At 45.3% G+C, this 15597-nt stretch overlaps 1 protein-coding gene and 1 long non-coding RNA gene across 3 annotated transcripts in view; one reads left to right on the forward strand and one right to left on the reverse strand.

The window, feature by feature from the left end:
• Nucleotides 1-15597, forward strand: part of CLDN10 (claudin 10) — a 137995-nt gene that overhangs the window by 31138 nt on the left and 91260 nt on the right. The gene's annotated exons all lie outside the window — the stretch shown is intronic.
• The window catches only part of LOC116467389 (uncharacterized), a 46135-nt gene continuing 45006 nt past the window's right edge, over nt 14469-15597 (reverse strand). Inside the window, exon 4 of the long non-coding RNA XR_004247783.2 lies at nt 14469-14967. This is a non-coding gene — a long non-coding RNA (uncharacterized LOC116467389). The remainder of the gene's footprint in view (nt 14968-15597) is intronic.

Below are 15597 nucleotides of genomic sequence, written 5' to 3' on the forward strand. Positions count from 1 at the left end.
CAGGTTGTATTAGTCCATTTTCACACTGCTGATAAAGACATACCCGAGACTGGGAAGAAAATAGGTTTAATGGACTCACAGTTCTACGTGACTGGAGAGGCCTCACAATCATGGCAGAAGGCAAAAGGCACTTTTGCCTTTTGGTGGCAGAAAGAGAGAATGAGGCAGAAGCGAAAGCAGAAGCCCCTTATTAAACCATCAGATCTTGTGAGACCTATTCACAACCATTAAAACAGTATGGGGAAAACCACTCCCATGATTCAATTGTCTCCCACTGGGTCCCTCCCACAACACGTGGGATTATGGGAGTACAATTCAACTTGAGATTTGGGTGGGGACACAGAGCCAAACCATATCACAGGTGTACCATGCCCAGCTGATACTGTGTTTTAAAACTCTCACCTATGGTAGTAGAATTATTATCTTAACTTTAGAGATGAAACAATAAGCAAAATGCTGAGACTTTAAGGTTAAGTAATTTGTTTACAATCACACAGCCAGGAAAGTTAAGTTTAAGTCTAGAGTGCTTGCCCTAAACCTCCAAGCCACTCACTACAAAAATACTCACTGGCCACCTGGCAGGTGAATAACCATGCCAGCAGCAAAGGAGGAATACACACACTTCCTATCGATTAAGAGTTTTCATTCTACGCTCCTCTTAGATCTTGGATAAGTCATTCATGCTGGCATTGTTTGTGATCGAAGTGGATTTACAAAGACTTTCTCCACTAGATTCAAAAAGATATTTTTTCCTGTGGCAATATCTGAGATCCATTCACTTTCGATACTCAGAGTCTTTCTTCACTACTGTCATCTCTTTATGTTTAGAGATCCTCTAGAACAGGTGCTCTTTATCTGGCAGTTAATGAACCTGGATTTTGTCAAATGTATTTTCTGTGTCTACTGAGATGATTGTGTGATTTTCTTTTTATTCTATCAATATAATGTATTCCATTAATTAATTTTCTAATATTAAACCAATCTGGAATCCGTGAGATAAATCCCATTTAGTCATGGTGTATGTTTATGTTTATTTATTTATTTTACTATTTTAAAAAATATTTTTATGTTTTAGATATATGTTACCACTATTTATTTATTTTACTATTAAAAATAGTGGTAAAATACATATAACATAAAATTTGCCATTTGAACCATTTTCAAGTGTATAATTCTTTTTATATGTGTCTGGATTCGGTTTGCTAGTACTTTATTGAGGATTTTACTATTCATTAAAATGTGGATATTAGTCTGTAGTTTTCTTTTTCTTTCTTTTTTTTGATATTGTTGTCTGGTTTTGGTATTGGGGTAATATTGGTCTCATAAAATGGATTGAGAAGTGTTTCCTCTCTTCTGTTTTTTTGGAAGAGCTTGTCTGATGTGTTGGGTAGAGCTTTATTATGATAGGCTTTGACCATTAAAGTGAGGCTGCCTGGCTTTATAACAAGGCAGTGAGAACCCATTGGAGCTTGATCCAGAGAATGCATTTCAGTAATAATTTTGAAATAATAATTTAACAAATCACTACATGTAAATATATATGACAAAGTAAATGGGAGCCCTCCTCATGAGATAAAGGAGAGCTGAAATCATATAGTTTAGGAAGCAAATGAAAAAAAAAATCATACAGTTTAGGAGGCAAGTGGAAATATATTTGTAATAGACAAGAAAGGAATAAGTTGTCATTGATGCCTTAAAAATACAAGTTTAATGTCGAGGTAGGCAAAAAAAAAGCATTTACTTGTAAAAATTGTAGTATAGAAATAATGTACAAAAGTAGAGAAAATAGTATAAAAATCCCCCATATTCTGATCTTGTATTCGTCAACAATTATCAACACATGACCAGTTTTGTTTCCTCTGTACCCCTCTACTTTTTTTTTTTTTTTTTGAGGCGGAGTCTCGCTCTGTCACCCAGGCTGGAGTGCAGTGGCATGATCTCAGCTCACTGCAAGCTCCATCTCCTGGGTTCATGCCATTCTCCTGCCTCAGCCTCCCCAGTAGCTGGGACTACAGGCAGCTGCCACCACACCCGGCTAATTTTTTTTTTTTTTTTTTTTTTTGTATTTTTAGTAGAGACGGGGTTTCATCGTGTTAGCCAGGATGGTTTCGATCTCCTGACTTTGTGATCCGCCCGCCTCGGCCTCCCAAAGTGCTGGGATTACAGGCGTGAGCCACCGCGTCCGGCCACCCACTCTACTTTTAACCCGTACTCCTACTCTTGAATTGTTTTGAAGCAGATTCCAGATACTGAAATTATTTTATTCATAAATATTTCAGTATATATCTCTAAAATTTAAGGACTTTTTAAAGCATAGCCCTGTAAATGTCATTGCATCCAAAAAAATCAACAATATTTCCATAACATCATCAAGTATCCAGGCAATGTTCCAAATATCCCTGATTGTCTCATAATTTTTTTAAAACTTGGTTTGTTCAAATAGGAATCCAAACTAAGTCTCCTCCATTGCATTTGGTGAATATGCCTTTTAAATCTCTTTTAATCTATAAGTTACCCCTCCCTCTATTGTTTTTTTTCTTTGGGCAATTTATTTGTTGATAAGTAATACTTTCTGTCGGCCTATAAAATGTCCTATACTCTGCTTTTTGTTGATTTTATCCCTGTGGAGGTGTGGCTTAGCCAAATTTCTCCAGAGAAACAGAACCAATAAAAGAAAGAGAGAGAAGAGGGATTTATTATAAAGAATTGGGTCACATAATTATGGAGGCTAACAGGTCCAAAGATCTGCAGTCAACCACCTGGAGCCCCAAGAGAGTGTAATCTGAAAAACTGAGAAACAGCAGAGCTGATGGTGTGGTTCAGTCCACAGGCCAGCAGGCTCAAAACTCAAGAAGAGCTGATGTTTCAGTTCTGGTTCAAAGACAGGAAAAACGTTGATGCTCCGTTTGGAAGGCTGTCAGATGGGAAGAATTCTTTCTTAGTTAGGGTGGGTCAACCTTTTTGTTCTATTCAGGCCTTCAGCTGTAGGATGAGGTCTACAATGATCCAAACAGGGAGGAATCTGCTTTACTTAGTCTACCAATTTAAATATTAATCTCATCTGAAAACACCCTCACGGAAACATCCAGAATAATGTAATGTCTGACCAAATATCTGGGCACACCATGGCCCAGTCAAGTTGACACACAAAATTCACTATCCTAGAGTATATTTCCTATAAGTTTGTAGTTAGTAGTTAGGTCCTGATTAGATTCTGGATTCTTCCTGGTTTTTTTGTTTGTTTGTTTTTGTTTTTGTTTTTGGTAATTGTCTTACCTCTGGCCAATAAGCTCTTCAACCTGGTTCCTAAGTCTTTTTGGCATGCTTTTATGGTCTTTGATAGTTTCTTTGCTGGCTGATATGACAAGATGTTCCAAACCTATCCCTGATGTTGAATCGACCATTTCTCCAAAGAACCCTGTTCACTTTAGCCAGAAATGGTATTTACAGTGCATGAGGCCAGGCCAGATATGTGGCTCATGCCTATAATCCCAACACTTTGGGAGGCTGAGATGGGCAGATTGCTTGAGGTCAGGAGTTTGAGGCCAGCCTGGCCAACATGGTGAAACCCCATCTCTACTAAAAATACAAAAATTAGCCAGGTGTGGTGGCATACACTTGTAATCCCAGCTACTTGAGAGGTTGAGGTGGGAGGATCACTTGAACCCCAGAGGTGGAGGTTTCAGTGAGCCAAGATCACGCCACTGCACTCTGCCCTGGGTGACAGAGTGAGACCCTGTCTCAAAAAAAAATGAAGAAAGAAAACGGCCTGGGTGCTAAGGACACACTTAGCTACTCTTAGTCAAGGTATCTAGGCCTTTTCAACAGACAGAGCTAGGAATAATATATTTTAACATAAAATACATCATGTGTTCTCATTAATATTTCCAATTCAAACTTAGGATAGAAGGTTTTTATTTAACTTCTTTGATTTGATATTTATATTTTTCTTGCACTGAAAACCTTAGTTCCTAATGAAATAATGTAATTTATTTTTCTACTAAATATATTATGATTTCATAATAATCATGCCTTACTATCAGAAAATATCATATCAGAGAAAAAATTATTCTAAAAAGAGAATTACTGAAAACCACTTCAGATTTCTTTACCGTTTTTTGGTTTTGTTTTCTGTTTTTTTTTTTTTTTTTTTTTTCCTCCTTTGGCATTTACCCCACTAGGATTACGTGGTCTCATGACTGTAGTTTAAAAATAGAATCATTAAAAAAGTCTAGATTCAGCTGACATCCAGGTATTTTAGCCAACTATGAAGGCAGAAATGATGTGCCATGGAGAGATTATGATCTGAGTGATGTAGCCAACTATTTATTAACCTAAGTTTCTGCAAATTCAGGGGATGTGGACAGCTATATTCCATATTTAACTTCACCTTCTATATTTAGTAGGAGAACATTGTTGCTACTGATCAGTTATTCAATGGGATGAGAGTTAAATTCACTCATGAAGCTTTGGTCTTTAGGAGGAAAATGCAAAGTTTTAGAGCCACAGAGGGTTACAGTGGTACTGAACCTTGAAGGCCACCTGGTTTAATCACCATAGTCCACAGAGGAGGAGACTAAGATCCAGCAGTGTCTAGCAACTTACCTAGGATCTCACCACTAGTTAGTAGCAGGGATAGAACTGGAAAACGATCTGCTGTCTCCTTTCCATTGATCTGTGCTGTTCCCTTGCTCTCCTTGTGTAAATGCTGAAGCGGATCATGATGAGCCCAGGATGAGCCAGGGAGGCCCATTCTGAAAGTTCAGTCTCAAGACTGAACACACTCAAAAAATGCTTATGAGACATTTGGTGGGCTATTTGGTAAATATTTAGTAATTGGCTCTAAGTATATAACAAGACAGCCTTTATTGTCTTTTTAATTTTTTTACTTGCCCAGGTGATAAATTGAATATGTATCTGGTATGAACTGAAAGCTGGAGACACTATTTCAAACATTTAAGACAATCTTCTCACAATATTTTATTTTTAAAACAATACAACAGTACTTGCAAATAATTTCTAAAGTCTTGATTATAAATGTTGTCTGTGTTCATGGATCTCATTCAATAGACCACCACTACTTACAAGGTACTGGGCTACATGGACTTTTTCAACAACTAGAACCCTGCAAATATGGAACTAGGCTGCCCCATAAGTTAATGAAGTGGAGAACTGACAGCTAGTGGATTAGTGAATTCTTACCAAAAATCTGCACAGGGAATTCCTACCGAGGTCAAAGGATGGGACTTGATGACATCAAGTCTAACATCCAACATCTAATCCTAAGATTAGATTGTTTTTGTTTTGTTGTTTTGTTTTAGAGACAGTCTTGCTATGTTAACTAGACTGGACTTCAACCTTGAACTCCTGGGCTCAAAGGACCTCCCACCTCAGCCTCCCAAGCAACTGGAACCATAGGTGGGCACCATCATGGCTGGCTGGATCAGAGACCTGTATTCTATAATTTCTGTGATGCCCCTATTAAAGTAGCTTGTTTGGGGAGCGAGTAGTAACCACTTATACAAAGAGACACAACATGTTCTTCTCTCTCCTTTTTCTTCTAAGTCCAAGTTCAGTCTCTATTTACAGCCAACCCCCGAAGACTCAACATATCAGAGAATAAGGCACAGTGAGCCCTTAGGGAAAGTCTCCTTGGAACTGTCATCTTAGGGACCCCTCTTCACAAATGAAAAGACATGCTTTGTGGGAATCACAGCAACTTCCTGCTGGCCGTGCACGTCCAGCCTATTTCTGTTCTTCTCTCTCCAGCTGTCTTCCATTTTAATCACACACTTGTCTCTGTTACGGATACCCCCTTCCACTCCAGGTTTATTAGTAGCTACGTTCTCAGTCCAAGGGTGAAAGAGAAGCAAGTGGACAATTTTGGGACCTGGAAAGTTATTCATCCACAGTGTATGTGCTGGTTCACGTTAACGCCAGCCAACAAATGCATGAGCCCCTGCTGCGGGCCCGGCTTTGAGATAGGTGCTGGGGAAAGTGAAGGAGACACAGTTCCTGCTTTTCCGGGCTAGAGGGGGAAAGGAGACGAGAAAGGAGAGGTTACAGGAAAGCCTGGGAGCATGAGCACGGAGAAGGATAAAGTCCTAGCCTCACAGAGGATTAGAAGCCACTCTGAGCCAAATGATTTCACTGTGACCTGAAGGAAAAGGGGAGGCGAATTTCCAGGCAGAGGAAAGACAGATCCAAAGGTCCAGAACAACGGGAGTTCAGGGAATTCGAGGAACTGAAAGAGTAAGGCATGCTGGAGCGACTGTCTCGAGATGACTCAAGCAAGGAAGGCAGGAGTTAGACGGTGGAGGGGCTTGTCACAGAACTCCAAGAAGTGCTCACCAGAACTTCAGCTCTGACTTATGGATATATATGTGTGTGTGTGTGTGTGTGTGTGTGTGTGTATGTATAGATGTGTATGTATATATAACATATACACACATATATATACACACGTATATATATACACACACACACACACACACACACACACACACACACACACACACACATATATATATATATTTTTTGAGATGGAGTCTTGCTCTGTCACCCAGGCTGGAGGGCAGTGGTGTGATCTTGGCTCACTGCAACCTCCACCTCCAGGGTTCAAGAGATTCTCCTGCCTCAGCCTCCTGAGTAGCTGGGATTACAGTTGCCCACCACCACACCTGGCTAATTTTGTATTTTTAGTGAAATACAATATGGTGAAACCCTGTTGGCCAGGCCGGCCTCGAATGGCTGACATCAGGTAATCCACCCTCATCGGCCTCCCAAAGTGTTGGGATTACGGGCATGAGCCACTGCGCCTAACCCTTTTTTTTTTTTTTTTTTTTTTTTTGGGGGGGGTTTTCTGTCACCAGGCTGGAGTACAGTGGTGCCATCACAGCTCACTGCAGCCTCAGCCTCTGGGGCTCAATCATCATGGCTCACTGCAGCCTCAATCCTCCTGCCTCAGCCTCCCAAGTAGCTGGGACTACAAGGCGCATGCCACCACACTCAGCTATTTTTTTTTTTTTTTTGTAGAGATGGAGTCTGCTTTATTGCCCAGGCTGGTCTTGAACTCCTGCAGTCAAGCGATCCTCCAGCCTCAGCCTCTGAAAGTGTTGGGACTACAGGCATCAGCCACTGTGCCCAGCCTATGGATATATTCTTCAGTCTTGAAGAAGTTATTTCCCAGCCTCTTAAATGGCTTCTCAGTTTTGCTTTGAGTAATCGAAAACCACTATTTGTTGAGCACCCTCTAGAAGCAGATATGGTAGTACTAGGCCATGGGAGAAAATCCAGTGATAACAAGCAGCCCTCCCACTACAGAGCTCATAAAATGAGGTTTTCTCTTTTTCAAACTCCAGATACTAATAACAAATACATTCAAAAACCAAGAGACAAAAAATAAAAGGCTAAAAAAACTCATCATCAACTCCTTTAGACTAAATTTTAAAATATAGTGGGATAGGCCAGACACAGTGGCTCAAGTCTGTAATCCCAGCACTTTGGGAGGCCGAGGTGGGTAGATCACTTGAGGTCAGGAGTTCGAGACCAGCCTGTCCAACATGGCTCTACTTAAAATACAAAATTAGCCCGGCGTGGTGGTGTGTGCCTGTAATCTCAGGTACTTGGGAAGCTAAGGCAGGAGAATTGCTTGAACCCAGGAGGCCGAGGTTGTAGTGAGCCAAAATCACACCACTGCACTCCAGCCTGGCGACAGTGCCAGACTCCGTCTCAAAAAAAAAAAAAAAATAGAGTGGGATGCTTGTCACTACAGGTAAAACAAACTCTAAGGCAAAAGGAGCTGATTCCCTTAGCAAAATGTTTTTAATTTCAGAGTGTGGGATGAGAAACCCGGTTCTATGACCACAGAGTTCCACTTGAATGTACCACCCATGGCTCCTAGAATCAGGTGCTCTCTGGCCTGGTGCAGTGGCTCACACCTGTAATCCCCGCACTTTGGGAGGCTGAGGCAGGATGATTGTTTGAGCCCAGGAGGTCAAGAGCAGCCTGGGCAACACAGGGAGACCTGTCACTACAAATAATTTAAAAATTAGCTGGGTGTGGTGGCCTGCACCTGTGGTCCCAGCTGCTCAGTAGGCTGAGGTAGGAGGATTGTTTAAGCCCAGGAGTTTGAGGCTGCAGTGAGCTATGATCGTACCACTGCACTTCAGCCTGGGTGACAGAGTGAAAACCTATCTCAAAAGAAAAAAAAAAAAAAGAGAATCAAGGGTCTTTCTTTGGGCATTGGGTTCCTCCCTAGAACTTCCGTGGGTATTAATAACAACACAATTGAGAGCATTAGGACAAATAGCTAATGCGTGCTGAGCTTAAGACCTAGGTGATGGGTTAATAGATGCAACAAACCACCATGGCACGTGTTTACCTGTGTAACAAACCTACACATCTTGCACATGTACCCCAGAACTAAAAATTAAAATTAAAAAAGAAATAACACAGTCTAACAAAGGCTGAGGAAGAGATGGGCCTCGGGTGCCCCAGGCAGCCTGCATGCCAAGTGATGAGGATGGGGGGCCAGGGAACAGCTCTGCCCTTGGCCGCTCACCACCCCGGGATCCTTCAGTCTAGGCTGAGTAGTAATAGCAAATCCCATTCACATCATATTTCATTAGGTTCTCACGTGCCTTATTCAGCTGACTTCTAATGAGAGCGTGCATGAGAATCACCCTGAAGGGCTACGGGAACGGAGGGCTGAGGGCCGGGCACCGTCCCCAGAGCTCTGACTCAGCAGGTCAGGGCGGGACTGAGAAATGCATTTCTCACAGGTTCCTGGGCCCTGCTATGCTGCTGGTTCAGGGACCACACCTGGAGAATCACCGGTGAACTCATTTCACAGAAAACCTTCAAAGGCCAGCTCTGCCACTAGGCTGTTAAGCTTCGGAGGGAACAAACCCCTGCCCTGAAGGGGCTTGCCCACAGTGAAGGAAACAGAAATAAAAATAAAGTATTAGAATGTAATGCAATAGAACAGCGGTCCCCAACCTTTTTCACACCAGGGACCGGTTTCGTGGAAGACGGTTTTTCCACGGACGGGGGTCACAGGGTAGTTTCAGGATGATTCAAATGCATTATATTTATTGTGCAGGTTATTTGTATTATGATTACATTGTAATATATAATGAAATAATTATACAACTCACCATAATGTAGAATCAGTGGGAGCCCTGAGCTTGTTTTCCTGAAACTAGACGGTCCCATCTGGGGGTGATGGGAGACAGTGACAGATCATCAAGAGTGACAGATCATCAGGCATTCGATTCTGATAAGGAGCAGGGAACCCAGGTCCCTCGTATGTGCAGTTTGCAATAGGGTTCGTGCTCCTATAAGAATCTAATGCCCAGCTGATCTGACAGGAGGCGGAACTCAGGCGGTGATGTGAGCCATGGGGAGCAGCTGCAGATGCAGGTGAAGCTTCACTCACCTGCCTGCCATTCACCTCCTGCTGTGCGGCCTCGTTCCTAACAGGCCACAGACTGGTACCAGCCCATGGCCCAGGGGTTGGGGACCCCTGCAATAAAATGAAGGCTCAAATGGAGGTTAGAGGGGGCTGCTATGAGCACAGAGTGGAGGAATGGGCCCACCTGAGTCAGGAAAGATAAGAATAGGTTAGCCGCGGCTTCTAGCAGGGAAGAGAGTAAGAGAACAAATCCAGGAAGAAGCCGTGTATTCAGAAACAGCAGGAAGAACTGCAAGGGCAATGGCCCTGTCGCAGTGAAACTGGGGAGGAAACCCGTATGTAGAAAGGGATGGAGAGAAGAGAATGGAAAAGGCAAGCAGAGATTGATAAGGGTTCTGAGGAGGAGTGACACCTGGTAAGATCTGCCTTTTGGGAAGCTCATTCCAGTGGGTAGGGAGGAGGAAGATGGGGGCGGGGCGGGCGTGGAGCCAGGCTGGAGGAGGCTGTTCTGTGCTGCAGGTGCCAGAGGGAGGCTTGAGCCCAGCAGAGGCAGGTGGGTGGAGGGCCTGAGCCTAGTGGGATCTCAGGGATCTGCCAGTATACATCTCACATCTTGGTGGAGGGAAGGGTTCAAAACTTGCAGGTCCCTTGTGTCTTGGCTTCACAGACAGAGTGAATTGGCTCCTCTCTGCTAAGGGGTCAAGGACACACATGCTAGTGCCACACAGAGAAGGAAACCTATAAGCCAGGAAGTAGGAGCACACACCCAGTGCTGTCACACAACTCGGATCAGACGGCAGCAGCTCCCTGCCAGGAATTAAGAGCCCACCCCTGCCCCGTGTTCCTTTGCACTCTACATGTTTGTAGGGATGGGGTCAGGGTACATCCCTGTGATTATGGAAGCTCCCTGGTTGGGAGAAATGACCTTGGTTCAAAAGGGGAGCACCTGGTCCCCAGTGACTGTAACCAGCCCAGCCTCCTGGGGACCTGGGCAGATCTGCTGAGCCTGATCTCCGCTAAGCTCAAGAGAGGGGAAATGAGGCTCTGCAACCACCATCAGATGCCCCAGCCAATTCTCGGAGACAGAGAGTTCCAGGAGTTTTGCCAGCCCACCTCAGCTGTGCTGACTCAGCACCGGCCACCTGTGGGCTTCTCTGCTGCTCCCCTAGGGAGGGAAGTGGCCAGCAGGGTTTGAAAGAGTTTCAATGCTGTTTGCCCCAGTGGCCTCTGGGCCCCTGGTGAGGGTGACTGGCTTGGAGCTCCAGGAAGGTGGCAAGGGCTCCATTCCCACCTCATGTCCTCCGGCTGCCCTTCTCTGGGTGGCGTCTCAGTGAAGCCAGCCTGGGGTCTATCCTCATGTGCTCTCATGATCCCAAGGCCACCTGCATGGGTCGGAGGTCCTTGCATCTATCTCTCTCTCTCTCCCTCTCTCTCCCTCTTTCCCTCTCTCTCTCTCTCTCTCTCCCTCACCCTCTCTCCCTCACCCTTTCTCCCTCTGCCTGTTGGGACTCGAACACCATGGCTCTGCTGTGATGTGACTTATGATTGATGCTGCCCCCTGAGCGTGCTGGGTGGTCTTCTATGCTTGTCACAAATCTCTGCCATCTAATTCCACCCCTATCACCCAGATCGCTTCCTTCCATGTGCCACTCTGCTTCTGGGCACTTGTGGTGATAGGACATATGAGGGGAGGAGCTGGTTTGGGAGGCGCAAAGGCATGATAAACTCGATTTTGAATGTGTCAAATATGACTTACAGGCAGGTTGACAGGATAGAGATGGATTGTCAGCATTTGGTTAGACATGTGTGGAGCTCAAGAGGGGAGCCTGAGCTGGTATCTTAGTCTGTTCGGGCTGCTATAACAAAATGCCTTAGATTGGGTAACGCATAGACAACAGAAATGTATTTCCCACAGTTCTGGAGGGTGGGAAGTAAGTCCAAGGTCAAGGTACTGATGGATTTGGTGTCCGATGAGGGCTGCTTTCTGATTCACATGTGAGTCTTCTCTCTGTGTCCTCACGTGGTGGCAGAAGTAAGGCAGCTCTCTGGAACCTTCTGTATAAGGGCATTAATCCCATTAATGGGGGCTCCACCCTCAAGATCTAATCACTTCCCAAAGGCCCCACCTCCCAATGCCATCACCTTGGGCATTTGGATTTCAACATGTGAATTTTGGAGGGACACAGATATTCAGACCATAGCAGCTGTGGGTAAAGATTCAAAGACTCGGGAACAGATAGGACCTCCCAGGCAGTGTGTGAAGGGCAAGGCTGTAACCCTGAACACCAGTGACAAGTAGGGGATGGAGGGAGAAAGGAGGATGCTACCAAGTGGACGAAAAGGGGTTTTAACACATATTGCTCATAGTGGCCTCACTATGAAATAACAGGACAAATGAAGTCACTGAGTCTCGGGGGCACCTTCACAATTTCTCACAGCTGTTAGTGGCAGAGCCAGGTCTCCAACTCCAAGTTCAGAATTTTTCTCCCTACATTTGTTCACTTATTCATTCAACAGTCACTGATTGAGCTCTTTTCTGTGTGCGTTCAGGGTCTTGTGTTCATACCATAAGCAGCATAGCAGGGACTGGAGTGAGACTGGGAGGAGCAGCAGAATGCAGACAAGTTGGGAACCAGCCACGCCTCTCCTCCTAGCAGGGGAGTTGTTCTAATAGGTTTTATTTTTATTCAGCTTTGGTGAGGCCAACAGATCAGATGACGACTGCCATTGAAGAGAGTTTCCTACTCTCAGATCTAAGAGAAGTGGGCATGCCACGCCATGCAGGGCACCCAGGGCAGCATGAGGGCTGGTCAAGAGGCAGAGGGAGGAGAGAATGTGGCCAGAGCCCTTATTATGGTTTCCATAGGAAGGAGTGGGCAAGGCAGGGTTAGCTAGCTCAGGACTGGCTAGTTTAAATCATTTTAGCAGGTTCTGGGGCATACGGGCTGTTCCTATTTGTCGGGTAGCTGGCCCTGGGTGATTAGGGCAGGGGGATAGTGGCCTGGAGTGTGAGAACCAGATAAGGGAATTGGTTGGGATGTGAGCTCTGGGTTGGTTTTCATTTGAAAAGCACATGCCCCGGAGGACTCCTTCCAGGGGGAGGGGAACAGTGAGGGAGACATATTATTGGGTTGCACAGAGCAAGGTGTGTCCTGCAGATGCACGCGGGGCAGATGTTAAAGCATCAAGTTTACAGAAAGGAGAAACGTGGTTAATACAGAAGGAGAAAAGGAATGCAAAACAGCTAGAGAACAACTGCAAAGGTGCACATGCGGAAACACAGGATGATGTCCTGCCAACCCTGCTGTGGATGGTCTGTGGACCAGCAGCACCTGGGACTCAGAGAGGCAGCGTCTCAACCCCACCCCAGACCAAACGAATCTGAATCTGCAACACCCCCAGGTAACCCATATATATCTTAAACCATGATAAGTACTGGCATCAGCTGCTGACAGGCCCGTGGACAGATGGAGGAGGAGGAGGAAAATGTGTGGTTCGTTAGGAGGCTTCTTGGAGGAGTCCTCTAACAGTGAAAGCCAGCTTCCATTTGAAAAGAAATGAGATCTTTTGCCTAAAGCAGTGGTTCTCAAAATTGGCTGCAAACTGGAATCACCTGTTGTGTTGTAAAAAGCTCTGGAGTCCGGGCATAATGGCTCATGCCTATAATCCCAGCACTTTGGGAGGCTGAGGCTGGCAGATCACTTGAGTCAGGAGTTCAGGACCAGCCTGGCCAACATGGCAAAAACGTCAACTAAAATAGAAAAAAACAATAGCTGGACGTGGTGGTGCATGCCTGTAGTCCCAGCTACTTGGGAGGCTGAGGCACGAGAATCGCTTGAGCCCAGGGAGCTAAGGTTGCAGTGAGCCGAGATCGCACCACTGCGTTCCAGCCTGGACAACAGAGTGAGACTCTGTCTCAAAAATAAATAAGCAAGTAAATAAATAAATATAAAAAGCACTGATTCCTGCTTCCAAACACTGGAGATTCAGATTTAATTGAGATAAGGCCAGGATGTAGAGAGTTTACAGAACTCCCCAGGTGATTTAAACATGCAGCCAAGTTAGAGAACCACTGGCCTTTGCCATACGGAAGATATAATGTGCTGTACCGGGACCAGAGAACAGAGTAACAGAGGAATCAGATGGTTTGAGAGCAAGACCAGAAGTGTGCATGTCTGCCCGGTGGGTGGGGTGAACAGGGAGGGTGCGCCTAGGATCCGTCTCCCCTCCCATCCCCATTCGGCTTCCTGGGCCACATTCCTCAGCGCTTCCTTGGTTCTCACCTGGATGCTTGTATTCTGCTTCCCCCTAGTGGTGACTTGCAGTATGGCACAGCTGTCGCTGGCGGTTTCATTAAGGTTCCGCGTTCATCACTAACCTGTGACAGTGAGTCCCAGGCTGTGGTCTCGACAGGTGGGATCATCCTAAGAATCATGTCCTGTGAGCACCTTCGCCATGTGACTTCAGGAGTTGCTCCCTCACAAGGAGGCTCAGGGAGTTAGAGGTCACTGGCCAAGCACTGCCCTGGCACAGGGCTGCAACTGCAGCCTAAGTGGCTTCCTGTGCATGAGGTTTAAGGAAATTTCATTTTATTAGCCAGTGGTTAAGTGCCTGTGAGAGCAATCATCAGAAGGCGCAGTGGTAGAAGATAACAAGCTTCCTAATAAACAGTGGCCACCGGCAGGGCGTGGTGGCTCATGCCTGTAGTCCCAGCACTTTGGGAGGTCGAGGCGGGCGGATCACAAGATCAGGAGTTCAAGACCAGCCTGGCCAACGTGGTGAAACCCCATCGCTACTAAAAATATAAAAATTAGCCGGGTGTGATGGCGGGTGCCTGTAATCCCAGCTACTTGGGAGGCTGAGGCAGGAGAATTGCTTGAACCTGGGAGGCAGAGGTTGCAGTGAGCCGAGATCACACCATTGCACTCCAGTCTGAGTGACAGAGCAAGACTCTGCCTCAGAAAAAAAAAAAATGGCCACCACTTAGATCTCTGTGGCAAGAATGGGTTTTACTTAATTATCACATTTCATTCCAGTGACAAGCCTGAAGGTATTACGATTGTCGAATATTTTTATTGCAAATATGCATTACTAAGGCTTATTTTTTAAAAAATACTTAGCTATATAAAGTCATATTCTTCTCTGAGATGGACATTTAGCAAAAATAAAGTCACAGATTTAATATTATAGCCATGAATAAATGTTTTAAAATTATGAGTGAGAAAGAACATTAACACTTTCAAAATAAGCATGTATTTTAAACAGACATGGTTTGCGGAAGAGGATTCTCATCTTACAGATAAGAAAACAAACCTAGAGACCTTAAGGAACTCGATCAAGGTCACATAGCCAGTGACAGATGCAGGGTTTGAACCCACATTGGTTGGACAGCACCGTCTGTGTGTGCAGCTCCTCCCACATCCCCTCCAAGAGTCCAGGGGTTCTCACCTGCTCAAGGGTTTGCAACAGAGACTTCACCTGAATCCCTGATTGAGTCTCTGGTTCCTCCAAGCTCCCCTAGTTCCTCTTTGTATTAGTCCATCTTCACACTGCTAATAAAGACATACCCGAGACTGGGGAATTTATAAAAGAAAGAGGTTTAATGGACTCACAGTTCCACATGGCTAGGGAGGCCTCACAATCATGGCAGAAGGCAAGGAGGAACGTCACATCCTACATGGTGGCAGGGAAGAGAAAACTTGTGCGGGGGAGCTCCTTCTTATAGAACCATCAGATCTTGTGAGACTCACGATCACAAGAACAGCATGGGAATGACCTGCCCCCATGATTCAATTACCACCCACCAGGTCCCTCCCACGACATATGGGAATTGTAGGAGCTATAATTCAAAATGAGATTTGAGTGGGGACACAGCCAAACCGTATCTCTCTTCTTTCCAATTTCACATTGACTCAGACACTTCCTTCGGTAGAGCAGTCTCTGAAGGCCCCATATTAGGGGGAGAATGCCCTTGCCCAATCCTGGCAGAAAACTTCTCTCTGCAGCTCATACCCAGAGCTGGGTTCAGGCCAGATGAGGGAGAGATAGTGAGAGAAATAGGAAGCGTTTGAAGCTGGCAGCCAGTGTGGTCCCCTGAGCTGGCTGGTTCCTTTTCTTCTCCCCTGAAGCTCCTGCCCACTGGGAGCCAGCTCCTGTCCACCCTACCCCAGTTCCAAGAGTTC

The sequence above is a fragment of the Hylobates moloch genome, unplaced genomic scaffold (genome assembly GCF_009828535.3).
Source record: "Hylobates moloch isolate HMO894 unplaced genomic scaffold, HMol_V3 SCAFFOLD_4, whole genome shotgun sequence".
Classification (NCBI taxonomy): Eukaryota; Metazoa; Chordata; class Mammalia; order Primates; family Hylobatidae; genus Hylobates; species Hylobates moloch.